At 36.6% G+C, this 18,042-nt stretch overlaps 1 protein-coding gene across 1 annotated transcript in view; it reads left to right on the top strand.

The window, feature by feature from the left end:
* The window catches only part of MAGED1 (MAGE family member D1), a 50,620-nt gene that overhangs the window by 24,884 nt on the left and 7,694 nt on the right, over positions 1–18,042 (top strand). The gene's annotated exons all lie outside the window — the stretch shown is intronic.

Here is an 18,042-nt window from a genome sequence, read left to right as displayed (position 1 = left end):
AATGAACCAATACATAGGATGGGCAGCCCATGGAGTGGGTCACATGATCATAGCTTCAGTCCAGTTTCAGAGATTATAAATCACCAAGGTCATGATGGTGAGAAAACATGTGAAAAGCATTGAAGAGCCTTTAGCCAGGCTTCAGATTTTGTTAACATCAGAAATTTCATCAGCAGAGATAAACTCTATGATTGTAGTGATCATGAGTGATCTTTCAAATCAGAGTTCAAATGTTATTCAGTATAGTGGAATACATAATGAAGACAAGCTGTAGGAATGTAGTCAATGCAGAAAAGCCTTTAGGAGCAAGTCAAACCAGAATGATCATCAGCAATTTCTATCTGAAAATAAACTATTGAACATCCAAAATGTGATAAAATACTTCCCTCTGTTCTTATCCCATGCACATTTCCCAAGTCTTTATGAGTGATTCTTTGGATCCCTCCTTACATGGCTTTGGCAAGGGAGTTGCATGCCCCCCACCTCCTCAAAGGAGGGGAAAACACTCTTTCCCAAGCCAAGGACTCACAAACACTATAAATTCTTCCCTAATTCTTTCTAGTCTCTAAGTAAATTTAGGCTGAGAAGGAATGGAATGAGTAATCAAGAGTGACTAGTCTGCTGCCCCTGCATAAGCCCTATAGGATTTTGTTCAGAGCTCCTTGGTGTCTCTCTTTAGAATACGGGGACACCTGGAGAATGTTTTTTTAGCTATGTGGCTTTAACCAAAATTCTGAAGCCACTGTAAAGTCCTATTCAATAATCTGTTAAATTTGTATTTTGTTTTCTTACTTCATATGGCAAAAGAAGAATGCTTCTGTCATTAAAAACACCAAAATAATTCAGATTTTGGAATTCTCCGCTTAGAACATAATCTCCAAAGGTAAATTACTGAAAAAGTATAGGTATTTTTAGGTCCTGAATACACATTTCCAAATTACTTTCTAGAAAAGTGAATATTCATTTGGCTTTTGGGTGGGGAAGGACATCCCTAGCATTAAAAAAAAAAAAATGGAAGAAATGACAATGGAAAAGAAAGTAATGGTTTATATTTTTTCCTAGATCATGAATATATAAACAAAATTAAGAGGCAAGCCACAAAAAATGTATTTGCGACAAACTTGATAGACATAGGTTAATATCCTTAATATTTAAATAACTCTCATTGTAGAAGTACAGATGACTAACAAGCATAGAAAGTTTGTTTCCCTTTTTTAATCATAAAAGAAATATAATTTAAAGCAATTAAATATTTTGTTTAGCAAATTGGAAAAGATATTTTTAAAGCAGATTCTCAATACCATCAAGGGTACATGAGAATTCTTCTACATTACTACTGTTGATAAAAATCTTTCTGGAAAGCATTTTGGTATTATTGAATAATGACCTTAAAATAGTTCATACCCGTTTGACCTAGTAACTCCATTTCTAATAATATGCTATAAGGAAATAATTGGAGATATGCTCAGAGGTTTGTGGTGGGCGGGTGGGGGTGGATCACAATGATAATCTAATGAACAAAATAAATGGAAACAACACTTTTGTTAATTAGTCAAGTAGGTAAATTTATATCATGGGATATTACATAGTTATTATAAACAAATTTGCAAAGGCTTTTTAATGTCATAGAAAATGTTATGTCAAAATGTAGTGTAACATTATGTGCTAAAAACAGTCTCAGATGGAGTATATTAATTACCATTGCGCCTGTGGGTGGGTGGGTGTGATGTTGGAGTTGGTATGGACCATTTCTCCAATGTTTTTGAGATGATCCTTATTTCGTAAATGAAACAGGAAATGTTGTAAGCTTAAGTATATGATCCAGCTCCATATCTGGTATAGTTGTTAATGCTTCATGATTCTCAAATTAGGCAGTTGATAAGTTTTATATTTATGCTGAACCTTGAGGACACATATGGAGCTAAATTATATCCCAAGTATATGAAAACATTTAGATATACCTGTGAATTTTCCAGTGTAAATGACAGAGGTGTATGATTCCAGAGGCAAATGATATCTGATGAGATATCAAACAAACATCCTTACACTGAACTTTGGAGGTGCTACTTGCAGGTGTCCTTCTCTTGTCTTCTCTGATAACCTTCTGCTTATTAATGAAATGTTCATTGCTATGGTGATGAGAGTGAAGAATTAACTGGAAGGGAATTGTACAGTATGAAGGAAGGTGTAACCTATTTAAGTTTATATAAAAATCATTTGATGTAATCTTTTTATTATTTTTTAATTTATTGGGGTGACAATTGTTAGTAAAATTACATAGATTTCAGGTGTGCAATTCTGTATCACATCATCCATAAATCACACTGTGTGTTCACCACCCAGAGTCAGCTCCCCTTCCATCACCATACATTTGATCCCCCTCACCCTCATCCCCCACCCCCCAACCCCCTTACCCTCTGGTAACCACCTTGATGTAATCTTGAGATGTCACTTTGCCTGATCTCATGATGCAAATTATCAACAAAAACTCAGTACTCTTAAAACTTTTAAAACTGTGCAAATCTGACTGGACTTATGTTTATTTACATTAGACTGGGATCCATTAGTCCTTGAATGCAGGTAATAGGCGTGTTTTTGCTCATTATTATTTCCCCAGCACTTATCACAATACATAATACCAAGTAGGCATACTTTAAAATTTATTTTAAAATTCTTACCCATGTGTAAATAAAGGAGATAAAAAATCAAGTTAGCTCAAGTGTAGAAAACATAGAAGAGGGATGTAAGAATTCTGTAGTGCTCATGTTTCTTTTTTATGATTTTTATTTCTTTTTTTTTAAATTAAAGTTTCTTGGAGTGCCAATTGTTAGTAAAGTTAGATAGATTTCAGGTGTACAATTCTGTATCACATCATCTATGTATCACATTGTGTGCTTACCACCCAGAGTCAGTTCTCCTTCCATCACCATATATTTGATCCTCTACCCTCATCTACCACCCCCCTACCCCCATACCCTCTGGTAACCACTAAACTATTGTCTGTGTCTATGAGTTTTTGTTTCTTTATTTGTTTATCTTGTTCCTTTGTTGCTTTCAGTTTTATATCCCACATATCAGTGAAATCATATGGTTCTTGACTTTTTCTGTCTGACTTATTTTGCTTAGCGTTATGATCTCAAGATCCATCCATGTTGTTGGAAATGGCAATATTTCGTATTTTCTTACCACTGAATAGTATTCCATTGTGTATATATACTACAGCTTCTTTATTCAAAAATCTGTCGAAGGACACTTTGGTTGTTTCCATGTCTTGGCCACTGTAAATAAAGCTGCAATTAACATTGGAGCACATATACCTTTATGGATAAATGTTTTCAGATTTTTTGGGTAGATACCCAGGAGAGGGATTATTGGGTCATATGGTAATTCTAGTAATAATTTTTTGAGGAACCTCCGCACTGCCTTCCATAACGGCTGCACCAGTCTGCATTCCCACCAACAGTGGATGAGGGTTCCTTTTTCTCCACACCCTCTCCAAAACTTGTTACTATTTGTCTTGTTGATAATAGCCATTCTAACTCATATGAGGTAATATCTCATTGTGGTTTTTATTTTCATTTCTCTGATGATTAGTGATGTTGAGCATCTTTTCATATGTCTATTGGCCATCTGTATGTCCTCTTTGGAGAAATGTCTCTTCAGGTCCTCTGCCCATTTTTAAATTGGATTGTTTGTTTTTTTGTTGTTGAGTTGTATGAGTTCCTTATATATTTTGATATCAGACCCTTATCGAAGGCGTTGTTTGCAAAAATTTTCTCTCATTCTGTTGGTTGCCTTTTTATTTATATTTTTCATTTTTATTTTTTTTAAATACCAAAGCTTTTTTTTTTTTTAAGTTTTTTATTGGGGAAGGGGAACAGGACTTTATTGGGGAACAGTGTGTACTTCCAGGACTTTTTCCAAGTCAAGTTGTTGTCCTTTCAGTCTTAGTTGTGGAGGGTGAAGCTCAGCTCCAGATCTAGTTGCCGTTACTAGTTGCAGGGGGCGCAGCCCACCATCCCTTGCGGGAGTCGAACCGGCAACCTTGTGGTTGAGAGGATGCACTCCAACCAACTGAGCCATCCAGGAGCTCAGTGGCAGCTCAGCTCAAGGTGCCATGTTCAATCTTAGTTGCAGGGGGCGCTGCCCACCATCCCTTGAGGGACTCGAGGAATTGAACTGGCAACCTTGTGGTTGAGAGCCCACTGGCCCATGTGGGAATCGAACCAGCAGCCTTCGGAGTTAGGAGCATAGAGCTCTAACCGCCTGAGCTTCCGGGAGGCCCGGTTGCCTCTTTATTTGATCGATGGTTTCTTTTGCAGTGCAGAAGTTTTTTAGTTTGATATAGTCCCACTCATTTATTTTAGCTTTTACTTCCCTTGCCTTTGAGGTCAAATTCATAAAGTCCTCTTTGAACCCAAGGTCCATAAGTGTAGTACCTATGTTTTCTTCAGGCACCATAATAGTTTATGTTTGGGCCTCAGTGTATAGTATCTATGTAGAAGTTTCAAGAAGGACCCATTATTTTGTATAATTATTCTATCATTCACTTAGAAAGGAGTATTATAATATCATGCTATGATTTTGGTTTTATTTCATTTTGCCCTTCTGTTAAATTATGATTTGTATGTTATCTTATTTACATCATGTAGTGAAATGTTTATCTAAAAGCATTTCTCCTTAAAGTATTATATGTCTGATACTAATACAGTTTTTTTGTTTATTAGTTGTCTGCCATAACTTATTCCATCTTTTTTATTTTTATCCTTGATATATGTTTATGTTTGAGAATTGCTTATAGTTGTTTAATAATGGAAAAATGTATTACACAAACTTCCTTTGATTAAAGCATCCCAAAATATCTATAATTGCAGTTTTGCTTTCTTCTTTGAAAGAAAGCTTCATTTCCCCCCCTTCAATACTCTTCCTGTTTTTCTGTAGTTCCAAAGTTTCTGCCCTGTATCATTTTCCTTCTGCCTGAAGAAAATCTTTTAACACTTCTTGCAGGGCAGATCTATTGGTGATGAATTTCTTCAGTTTTTGTTTGTTTAGGAAAGTCTTCATTTCTCTTTCACTTTTAGAGGATATTTTAGTGGGTATAAAAATCTAGTTGGTGGACTTTTTTTCAATATTTTAAATATTTTACACCGCTTTCTTTTTGCTTGCATGATTTCCGATAAGAAGTCTTCTGTAATTCTTACCCTTGTTCTACTATAAGTAAAACATTGTTTTTCCTCTGGCTTTTTTCAAGATTTTGTCTTTGTATTTGGTTTTCTGCAGTTTGATTATGATGTGCCTCAGTGTAAATTTTGTAGTATTACCTACTTGGTGTTCTATGAGCTTTTTGGGTCTGTGATTTATCTTCATTAACTCTGGAACATTTTTAGCTATTATTATTTGTAATATTTCTTCTGTTCCATTTTCTCTCTTCTCCTTCTGGTGTTCCAGTTATATATAGGTTGCATTTTTTGAAATTGTCCCACAGTTCTTGTATATCCTGCTCTGCTTTTTACATTCTTTTCTCTAGGTCTCTCATATGGAGATATACGTTCATCTTGCTAGCACTTGGCCTTGTTTAAAGTTTCCTTTAGCACTAGGTGCCAGAGGCTCCCCATCCCTCTTATGTCCTTAATTTTATATCCTTTCTTGGTTTTGGGCTTCCTTATATATTCTTCCTTAGAGAGTCTTTGTCTTGCAGTTCATTCAGCTGTAATCCACTGTTGTTATACTGGAGCCCTATTGTTATGGTGGTATGGTATGGGGAAAAGGAGTGTTTTGTAATATTCCAATTAAATCTCAGTGTTTTAGTGGGCTTGTGATCTTTACAGATATTGCTTCTTGTATAGCCCCCTGTCCCTGTCCCCCACCTTAGGTGAGACAGTAAAGCTAGTGAGAGGAATGTCTTTCTTGCATGACTCTAAGACAAGGCTCTGGTAGTATTTCTTCCTGGAAAGTAGGTCTTTGTTATAGCGAAGACCTTGGGCATATTTCACAAGGATGTTCACAAGGCCTCTTCCCCTTTTCCTGCCAGCACCACAAGGGTATCTTTCTTTGAATCTTTACTGTGAGAACCTGGTAATACTCCTGGAAATAAAGCCCATGAAAGTGTGCTTCCACTCCTAGACTACCTACCACTCCCAGGAGTTTCTCATTCTCATTCTAGTCTACACTTAGCCTCCAGCAGTTTGTCAAAATTATCATTTAAGTGTCCCTACAAGTTCATGGCTCTAATAGCTTCTGCGTCAGGTAAGCAGATCTCATCTGTGACTCTGGATTTGCCTGTCCCCCAAAAAATTCAGTAAGGTGGTTTGCTCTAAAACCTCATTTCTCTGCTGGGTCCAAGAAAAGTCATTAATTGTTAGTTTGTCCAAGTTTTTCTTCCTGTTAGTGCTTTTTGTGAAGGCTGTATCTCCACCCTTACATGATTCTGTTGGGAAGAAAAGCAGAGGGAAAAACAAGGAGTCAGTAGATATTGTGGGCTTCTGAAAAAAAAAAAAAAAAGAGAAATCTAGGCCCTATATTCCAGGGATAGGAAGAAACCCCAGATAGTTCTGTAAGTTCTTCTAGCAATGTGGCCTTGTGCCTCACTTCCTGAGTAAGACAAGGAGAGGACAAGACTACAAAATAAAAATTGTTATGTGGTATCTGTAGGCATTCTTAACCTTAGGCCTCCTTACATAGTTTCCTTCCACTCAGGGTATCATGGGAGTATAAGAATATGTTAGGCAAAGACAGCCTCACAGAAATGAACAAGGCCCAGCATATGGTAGGAGCAACAGAATATTTTCCATGTGTATGAGTGGTATATGACACACTCAAAGAGAATCAGGCCCCAAAGGGACTTTGTAGTAAAGAATGAGTCTCAACTCAACAGCTACCTGCTTGGACAGACATTGGTGAACTAGATAGGGCGTGAATGCCAGCATGGATATATGATACTCAACAGTATCACCCATCGTAATGTTTTGACACTAAGATCCCATAACTTAGACACAACCTCAAAAAAAGAGGGTGAGAGAAATTCTGTACTGCTGGAGATTTGAGTTTCAACTGCTCAGTAGATTGGGAACTTGACATCAAATTTAATTTGAGTTGCAAGAAAAAGAAAACTTACATTTCCTGAATACCTGAATTTGTCAGATAATATCCACACCTGATGAACAACCAGCAGCAGAAAATATATGATAAATGCTGCGTATTACAAACAAATTTATCTGTTCAAAACATGGGTCACATGGCTCTTACTAGTTGAAAACCACAATGGTCTTACCTCAGGGCAAGAGTGACATCATGTGAGAAATGATCTCTGGTACTTTGCTGGGTACCAAATATAAAGGGAACTGGGTATTTGAGGAGAAAAGGGGAATTTCTGACATTCAACATTCTTTCTGCAGAATGAAATCTGCCATTAGTAAGGTGATTTTACATCATTTCTTCTCCTCTTCTTCCTCTTCCTCCTGCTCCTCCCCTCAACCGTCCCTATCTCTCTTACTTCAAACACTTCTCTTTTCTCCCTAGTGATTTCCTCTACTCCTTTCTTCTTTTTGTTTCTTCTCTGTTTATTTTCCTATCTTCTTCATCTACTCCTTAACCTCTGTCTCCTCCCACCTCCCTGTCACACTCTTCCATCCTATGTCTCTTCTTCCTTCTGCATTCTACTTCCTTATTCTCTTTCCTCCGGCTTTTCCCATTTCAACTTAGTATTCATTCTTTCACCACTCTCTTATTTCTCCTTACCTTAATAATTCTATTTACTTGCAACAGCTATTTTCCATTCATCCTTTCTCTTATTCCTATTTTCTACTTTCCTTCCTTCCTCTCTCTCTCTCTCCATCTCTCTCTTTTTTACTTTTTTCTCTTAATTTCTCCCTCTCTTCATACTCCCCCTAACAGCAAGATGGTAAAAGGTAAGAGAACAGAATGGAATCAAGGTGTACTTAAAATGGTAGAATCAACAGAAATAGGTTATGGATTAGATTGGGAATACGGCAGAAGGAGGCATTATGAATAATTATAAGTAAAATAGGAAAAGAATGAAACTACTAAATAAGATTTTTTTAAACTCATTATAAAAAAGCAACAAATATTCTTTTTTCCCCCCTTCTTCTGCCTCCCTCCCCACCACTCTGGTTCAAGCAGCTCTTTCTCAGTCTAGTTGTGTAGGACACAGCTCCCTGGCCCATGCTGGTATTATGTACCTTGCGCTCCTCCCGCTCCCTCCGGCTGAGGCACTGGTCGGTCGCTCATGGCAGCCTACGACAACCTCTGGCTGCTCGCCACAGCCCAGCTCCAGGGAGAGTCATTGTTCACAATCTTAGCTGCAGAGGGCGCAGCTCACTGGCCCATGTAGGAATTGAACCGGTGACCTCAGCGTTAGGAGCACGGGGCTCCAACCACCTGAGCCACTGGGCCGGCCCACAACAAACATTCTTAATATGAAATAAAATGGTGAAGTCATTTTAGGAAAAAGAAAGGGATGTTATTTACTTACCCAGTGTTTTAACTGATGTTTCAACAAATCATTTAACACAATAAAATAAGTGCCATATATATTGTAAAAGAAGCGATCATATTATTTCTTTTTCTTACAGTAAGATTGTCCATTAGAAATCCCAATAGTTATAATGTCTTTTTTTTTTAAAAAGCACTGAAATTGAGGACTTATGCTTCTAGTAGGAAGGGGTAAATAGTGTAGATGTACTTTTCCCTATTCATCCCTGGGCATCATATATATATATATATATATATATATATATATATATATATATATATAACTATATATATAACTATATATATAACTATATATATAATCTATATATATATAAAACTAGATATATATATAGATATCTATATATATAAAACTAGATATATATATATATATATATATATATATATATATATATAACTTAAGAAAACCCTGAAAGTTGCAGATAAGATGGCACACTGTCTAGTGAACTTGTATCCCAAGGCACAAAATGGTGGTGAATTCCCTGGGTTTTCTTTTTGACACATATATCCCAGACCAGGTACTGGAGAAGCTGGCAAACTGGAAACACCAAAGGGCACAGACAAAAAAAAAAAGCCCCAAGGTAAGTCTGGTCTTTCTATATCCAAATGACAAAGACAGCATAGCAAGACAAAATAAAAATTAGACAGTAACTGCTTTACTGTAGCTAAATACCAGAGGAGAAACAATGGCCCCCACCCCTACCAGCAAATGACAGCTAGAGACCCTATACTGCCACCCTTGTCAGTCTGTAATGAGGTCTCCAATCCCTTGACAGAGTGTCAGAGAAGGGCGAAGAGGGAGTGGGAACAGCCCAATCCTCATGATGTCATAGACCAGTGGAGAGCCTGGATCTCAATTTCCAATGGATGATAAGGAGATGCTCCTTCCCTTAACCAGTGGAGTGGTGTCAAAAGAAGCCCTAGTGGACAGTAAGAACTTTTATCACCACCCAGCACTAACAGTGACACCCATTCACTATGTAATTAGGTACCCAGGTATCTCCCAGTCAGAGTGGTATTAGTAAAAGCTTAACATGGAGCTAGAACTCTCACTTAGTCTTCAATAACAAGGAGCCCGTCCCTCCCAAGTGTCAATGGAAGCTGAGTGGGAATGTGGACTTCCACCCACAAATAATAAAACAGAAGATTTAAATAAGATCCAGATCCTCATAATATAATAAGCAAATTATCTAAGATTCAATTTAAAAACACTTATATCAAGAACTATAATAATCACAACTTGAATGAGAAAAGACAGTCAACAAACACCAACACCAAATGACACAGATATTAGAATCATCTAACAAGGATTTTTAAACAGCAATCATAACAATGTTTTAATGAGCAATTGTGAGCATTCATAGAAAAAATAGGAAGGCTCAGCAAAGAAGTAGAAAGTCTCCAAAAGAAATAGAAGACATAAAGAAGGATCGAAAAGAAATTTAAGAACTGAAAAACCCGATACATGAACTTAGGAAAAAAACAAAACAAAACAAAAAACCTCAGTGGATGAAGTGGATGAGCTCAGCAGCTGAACAAGATGACAGAAGAATGAATCAGTGAACTTCAAGATAGAACAATAGAAATGATCCAATCTGACCAAAAGAGAAAAATATAGACTGAAAAACAAAAATGAACAGAGCATTGGGTACTCAGACTATTATGAAATATTTAACATAGGTATCATACCAGTCACAGAAGAAGACAGAAGGACGAAGGACGGAAAAAGTGGCTGAAATTTCCCCAAATTTGGAACAAAACACAATACCAAAGATTCAAGAAGGTGAGCAGACTCCAAACAAGATACAGTCAAGGAAATTCACACCAAGACACATCATTTTCAAACTTCTGAAAGCTAAAGACAGCAATAAAAAGTCTTGAAAGCCATCAGAGAGAGAAATGACACATTACTTATAGGAGAACACCAAACCCATGACAGCAGGTTTCTCATATAGAGGCCACAACAATTTTGAAGTGTGCAAGAAAAGAACTGTCAACATGGAATTATATACTCAGTGAAAATATTCTTTAGTAGTGAAGAGGAAATCAAGACATTTTAAGAAGAAGGAAAACTAAGAGAATTTGTCATCAACTTACCTATCCTAAAAGAACGCCTAAAGGAAGTTCTTGAAAAAGCAAGGAAATGACAAAAGAAAGAATGTTGGACCATCAGTAAGAAAAGAACAACAGAATGAGTAGAATATGGGTAAACACAATAGACTTTCCTTTTCCTCTTGAGTTCTCAAGATTATATTTGATGATTCAAGCAAGAATTAATGCATATGTCAGTGTATATACAGGAAATATTTAAGACAATTTGCATATATATATTATAAATATATATAAATTTAAAATATAAATGACAATATAAATATAAATTCTATTACAAACGATGGTAAAAACATGTAAGCAGAGTTAAGGTTTCTCTTTCACTAAACTAGTAAAATGTTGACAGAAATGGACTGTTATACATTACATACAGAGGGTGCCAAAAAATGTATACACATTTTAAGAAAGGGAAACTGTATTAAAATTCTAATACTCAATATATACTGATAACAAAAGATGAATACAAGTCATGTTTGACTTCTGCAATCGCAAGAGGTGCTCATAGTGGTTACCATCAGCATCCAGGCACTTCTAATTATGGTGAACTACTGCTTGGGCAATGTTGACCAAAGTGTTCACTTGTACACATTTTTTGGCACTCCCATATAATACTGTGGTACCTATAGCAACCACTACAAAAGTCTATGCAAAGTTACATACTCAAAAACACTATAGATAAAATCAATTTATCTTAGTCTATTTGGGTAACAAAATACCACAGACTGTAGTTTATAAACAATGGAAATTAATTTCTAATGCTTCTGGAGGCTGAGAAGTCCACAATCAAAGCACCAGTGTGGTCACATTTCATGAGGGCCCTCTTCCTGGTTCATAGCTGGTACCTTCTTGCTGTGTCCTCACATGGTAAAAAGGGCTAGAGATCTCTCTGAAGCCTCTTTTATAAGTCACTGATTCCATTCATGAGGGATCCACCCTAATGACCTAAGCACTTCCCAAAAGCCCAACTCCTAGTATTATCATCTTTGGGGGTTAGGATTTCAACATACGAATTTTGGAGGGACACAAGCATTCAGACCATAGCAGAATTCTACAAAAATAGTTTAACTAACTTACAGGAAGTCAAGAGAAATGGAAAATAGAGGGGAAAAACGTAAAACAAAACATAAAAAGAACTAAGCCCTAATACATCAATAATTAAACTCTATGTAAATGGTTTAAACACACCAATTAGAAGACAGAGATTGGCAGAGTGAATAAACAAACATTACCCAATTATATGCTCTCTGTAAGAAACTCAATTCAAATATAATGATGAAATTAGGTTGAAAATAAAAGGATGTTAAAATATATACCATGCAAATATTAATAAAAAGAAAACAGAAGTGGTGATAGTAAGTAGACTTCACAACGTAGACTTCAACGTAGACTTCAGAGCAAAGACATTTACCATGGATAAAGAAGGATATTACATAATCATGAAAGGATCAATTTACCAACAATGCATATCAATCCTAAATGTGTAAACAGCAAACAACAGAGATGCAAAATATCCAAAAGAAAAACTGATAGAACTAGCAGTAAAAATAGACAAACCTACATTTGCATAGTTGGAAACTTCAGCATCCATCTCTCAACAATGGATAGAACAACTAGAGAGAAAATCAGCAAACATCATTGACCAATGGGATCTATTAGATATTTATAGAATACTCCACCCAGCAACAGCAGAATATGCAAAACTGATGAAGAAATCAAAGAAGGTCAAAACAAAAGGAGAGATATACTGTATTCATGGATTAGAAGAAGCAACACAGAAAAGATGTTAATTCTCCCTAAATTGATAAACAGGTTGAATGCAATTGCTATCAAAATCCCAGCAAGAGGTTTTGTAGATACAGATTATTCTACAGTATGTGAGAAAAGCAAAAGAACTAGAATAATAAAATAATTCTGAAAAAGAGTAATAAAATTGTACTCAATTTCAAGACTATTGTATAGCTACAGTAATCAAGACTGTCGTATTGGTAGATGAATAGACATATAGATCAATGGAATAGAATAGAGAACTCAGAAATAGGCCTCACACAAGTACAGTCAACTGATTTGTTACAAAGTTACAAAATAATTCAATGGAAGGATTGTCTTTTTAAATAAATTGTGCTAGAATGGTTGGATATCCATAGTCCTACCACCCCAATCCCCCCAAATGTACCTTGACCTAAACCTCACATCTCATTCAAAATTTAAATAGAAATGGATGACAGACTTCTATATATAAGTTATATAAGTTAAAGTAATAAAACTTTTAGAATATAACATAGGATAAAACTTTCAGGTCCTAGGTCTTGTTGAAGAGTTCTTAGAAATTATACAAAAACCAGTCTTTAAAAGGAAAAAAAAAAAAACCTCAATAAATTGGACTTCCTCAAAATGTTGCTTTATAACTCTGTTAAGAGGATGAAAAGACAAACTACAAACTGGGAGAAAATAAAGGACTCATACATAAAATATGTAAACTCAAGATTCAACACACACACAAAACACGCACCAAAAAAACCCCAAAAAAAGCCCACAATTCAATTAGACAATGGGCATGAAGAGACATTTCACCAAAGAGCATATATGGATGGTAAATAAGCATATATAAAAATGTTCGACATCATTGGCCATTAGAGAAATGCAAATTAGAACCACAATGAGTCATCATTGCACATTTATCAGAATGGCTAAAAAATACAACAGATGCTGGCAAGGATTTGGAGATGATGGATCACTCACACATTGCTGGTGGGAATGTAAAACGATACAACCACTCTAGGAAAGTTTGGCAGTTTCTTATAAAACTAACACATTCTACAAGCCAGCATATTGCACTTTTAGGCATTTATCCCAAAGAAATGAGAACTTATGTTCACAGAAAAAATTGTAAACAAATATTTATAGCAGCTTTATTCATAATAGCCCCAAACTGGAAATCACTCAGATGTCCTTCGGTGGGTGAATGGTTAAGCTAGCTGTGGCACAGCTATACCATGGAATAGTACTCAGCAATAAAAAGGAACAAATGATTGATACACAAAACAACTTGGATGTATCTCACAGGCATTATGCTGAGTGAGGAAAAAAAATGAGACTCAAAATGTGGCATACTATGTGATTCCAATTTTATAGCTTTGAAATGTTAAAATCACAAAGATGGAGAACACACTAATGGCTGCCATGGGTTAGTGATAATGGAGGGAAAGGTGGTGAATGTGACTATAAAGGGGAAAATCTTTGTGGTGATGGAATACTTCTGTATTTTGATTGCTGTGGTGATTACCATAGAAACCTCCGTATGGGATAAAGTGATATAGAACTATATACATGTCATACCAATGTCAATTTCCTGGCTTTGATATTGTATTATAGTTACATAGATGTACCCATTGGGGGAAGCTGCTGAAAGGTACATAGGACCTCTCTATACAATGTTTGCAATTTCCTGTGTACTTATTATTATTTCAAAATAAAAAGTTCCTAAAAATTGTTTAAAGTAGTAGAATTAATAAACTAATTTCCTAAGAGCATCTGGCCCAGCTGTATTTTAAAAAAATCATGCCACAAGTATTAGCTTGTTGTATGCCATTACTGCCACCACTGAACACTGGATAGTAAATGCTGCCTTTGGCCCTGCTACCAGTGCTGCTCCGACACTTACAGATATGGCATTGAATCCCATCTTTGAATAACTGCTTTCTAACCAAGTATCAGGTTGGTGTTGTGACTGTTCATGCAGTAAAGAGTTGACTCAGCAGGTTTGGGGTGTTCAAATCCTATGTATTCCACAAAAAGCTTTGCACATTCCAAAGAAAGGTCTGGCTCTTGACAAAGTCTGGGGAGATAAACTCTAAGCCCTTGGAATATCCTACCTGATTAGTGTCTTTGTTCACCTGGGGCTTTGAACCACAGCAGATAGTTTACATTTATGTTAGCCGTGCGTTTTATAGTGGGGCCTTGGACCTTGTGGTATTAGTTTGACCTCTGCATAGGCTGGTAACTGAGTGACTAAGGTCAGGCACACAGGTGTTCCAGGCCTACGTGACTGATCCCCAGTAAAATCCTGGGCACCAAGACTCAGGTGAGCTTCCATGTTTGTCACACATCTTGCTGGGAGAATTAAACTCTAGCTACACAACTCCACTGAGAGAGGACAACTGGAAGCTCATGCCTGTTTTTGTCCCAGACTCTGCCCCATGTGCCTTTTAGCTTTGCTAATTTAAATCAGTATCCTTTCACTGTAATAAACCATAGCCGTGAGTATAACACCTTTTCTGAGTTCTGTGAGTCCTAGCAAATGATTGACCCCGAGTGTGGTCTTCAGGACCTGCCATAGTGGTAAATCCTAGATCATGTTCTGTTAGTTGCTAAGGGAATGTGAAAAAGTAAATATCTGGCCTTTGTGGCTTTTGCAGTTGGAACTATTATGTAGTAGAGTATATATACTGTATTACCTTACTAAAATGTGAAAAAATTGAAATACATATAGCCCTAAGGATTTTCAATAAGCATTTGTACAACTATATAAAGAAGTCTTAAAAGTCAGTAAGACAAAGAAAGACACACAAGAAAAATAGATAAAAGATTTACACAAGTACTTTACAAAAGAAATTTAATAGGTCTATTAATATATGCATATGTGTTCTACTTATTTATCAGAAATGTAAATTAAAACCACAGGGAGATACCAATAAAACACACATCACATTGGCAAAGAAATTGGAAAGATTATAATACCAAGGGCTATAGAGTATGTCAGTCTTACTCCCAGGCATCTGGTGTCATAGGAATAAAAAAACATTAAGCATTAAAATATAAGGATATATGTACATGTATTTTATCACAATGTTGTTTGTATGTACAAAAAAAACCCCAAAAACCTTAAACTGAAATGAATGACCATAAGTGGGGAGAAATGATTGAATACATTGTGGTACATCCCTATTATGGAATATTATGCATCTATGTAAAAGAATCAATCAGAGGTAGGCTAGCATTAACTAAGAAATAAGATGTGTTAAAGTGTGTATAATCGTAAGTTTTATAAAACAATAAAAACATGACTTTTTGAACATGGAAGGATATAAAAATGTTGTTAAAAATTCATGTCTAGCAGATGAGGGTAGAAGTGAAAGAAAGAAGTGGCAGTAAGAAATTTAAAATATTTATGGCATATATAATATAATCCCATTTATGTAAGAATATATATATACATTAAGTGTTATATTAAAAGGTAGCATCAGAATCTTAATAGTAGTTATCAAGATGGTGAGATGTGGAGTGATCTTCACTTAATTTCTAAAATATTTGGGTAATTTTTGAATTTTTAATGATTAATATGCATTATTTGTATAATGAGGAAAAGTAAGTGAATTCATCACAGGAAAGGAAAAAAGTATGTCTCTCAGGTTTCTTGCTTGAGGAACAGGATGGATAATGGGAATAATTCATTCATTAAACTAGTATTTTTTGACCATATAAAATATACCAGGCATTGTTCTAGGTCTTGGGGATACAGCAATTAATAAAACAAACAAAAATCCATCTCCCTAATTTGTATTTCTTAATCCTTTCACCTTTTTCACCCAGCTCCCCATATCCCCTCCCCTCTGGTAACCATCAGTTTGTTCTCTGTATCTATGAGTCTGTTTCTGCTTTCTTTGTTCATTCGTTTATTTTGTTCTTTAGATTCCATATATAAGTAGTCACGGGGATGTAAAGTACAGCGTAGAGAATATAGTCAGTAATGTTGCAACAACTACGTATAGTGCCAAGTGGGTACTAGACTAATTGGGGGATCGCTGCATAAATTATATAAATGTCTAACGACTGCACTGTACACCTGAAACTAATATAAAATAATACTGAATGTCAATTGTAACTGGAAAAAAGAGAACAAAACAAAAAATAAAATAAGATCAACAAACTGAACTTCCACTTTAGGAACCTATGGAAAAAAGAGCAGTTTCAACCTAAAGTAATAAGAAAAACAAACAAGTAATCAGAAAAACCCAAATAAAAGAAAAAAAAATCCATCTCCCCAAAAGGCTTTTATTCTAATGGGGAGGGAAGGACATAACTAAAGGAGAAACACAATGTTGGTGAAGAGGAGGATATATACAAAAGAATCAGTTTATTACCTGTTAATTTTGAAAATACTACCTGAAATTTATATAATGTTATTAACCAATGTTACCCCAATAAATTTATTGTGTTTGTTTGTTTTTTTAATACAGAGACATATCCAATTGGAGAATTGAGGTAAGGCAGGCAGTTGGATTATGGATGTAGAATTCATAGGCCAAATCAAGACTGGAGATACAGATATGGAAGCAAATAGCATATAAAATGGTGTTTCAGACCTCCTTTACTGAGTCTGATCACGTCCCACTGCAGACACTTTACAGAGGAAGTGCTGAGGAAAAACAGGCAGCTGACAGAGGAGGTTGCTATGCAACAGATGAGGAAAGTCATCCAGCCAGGCAGAATTGATGTTGGCCCTTGGGGACCAAATGCTGGGATCCTTCCTAGCATTAGCTTCCTTTCATATGCAGACTACTGGCAGGAGCTGATGCCAGAACAAATGTGAAATGTATAAAGATCTGCTTTGGATTTTGGAAAATACCCATTCAATCTGGGTCATCTCACATCTGTATATCATTTTCTGCCTTTTCAAGTCTCTCCAGTCATTCTAGAAGCACAGCAGCATGTGTGTCTTTGGGTAGGACCCCAATAAGTGCTCCTTGCACTTTCCATTTTGCATAATGAGAGCTTGGCTCAGAGAAGTGGAGTGACCTGAGTGGGCTCACACAGCTAGTGGTAGAGTGGCCCAGCACTTTATCCGAGGAATTGAGGCCCAGCCCTGGAGGGAACCAAGACAAACATTTACTCTGAATCAGGTCTTGCCATGGCTCAGACACACAAGTGATTGTCCTAGCTACTCCAGCGGGCACCAGGAAAGCCTCGGGAACAGCGTGTTTGTGCCACTCTCTGCGAAGAGGCCATTCAGAGCGGGGAGTGGACCCTAAAGAGCAATGGTCCCACCCCTTACATTACACACCAGCTCCCTACCTTTTCCACAATGCGTTTCTGTTCTATCCTTTCCCTCTCATGGCCCCTCCCATCAGGTTGGCAAGCGTCTCCGCCCCCTTGCCTAGCACCACTTAAGGAAGTCTCTGAGTGGGGTCTCTGATTGCAATAAGCTCTAGGTTCCTGCTAAGTTCATCTATAATACTTTGGGGCCCAGGAAATGGAATGGCCAGAGAGGATACACTATTGGAGAAAGAAAAAGTCTGCTGAAGTGGACCCTATTCAGTGTAGGATGGACTTGCGTAGAGTAGTCAGTGGTGGGGCTAGGGGCCTCTACCTGTATCCTCCCGGGTGCAGAGCAAGAGCTTAGGTCTCAGAGAACACACACCTTGCTTG

The sequence above is a fragment of the Rhinolophus ferrumequinum genome, chromosome X, assembly GCF_004115265.2.
Source record: "Rhinolophus ferrumequinum isolate MPI-CBG mRhiFer1 chromosome X, mRhiFer1_v1.p, whole genome shotgun sequence".
NCBI lineage: Eukaryota > Metazoa > Chordata > Mammalia > Chiroptera > Rhinolophidae > Rhinolophus > Rhinolophus ferrumequinum.
This window is presented reverse-complemented; position numbering and strand designations above follow the sequence as displayed.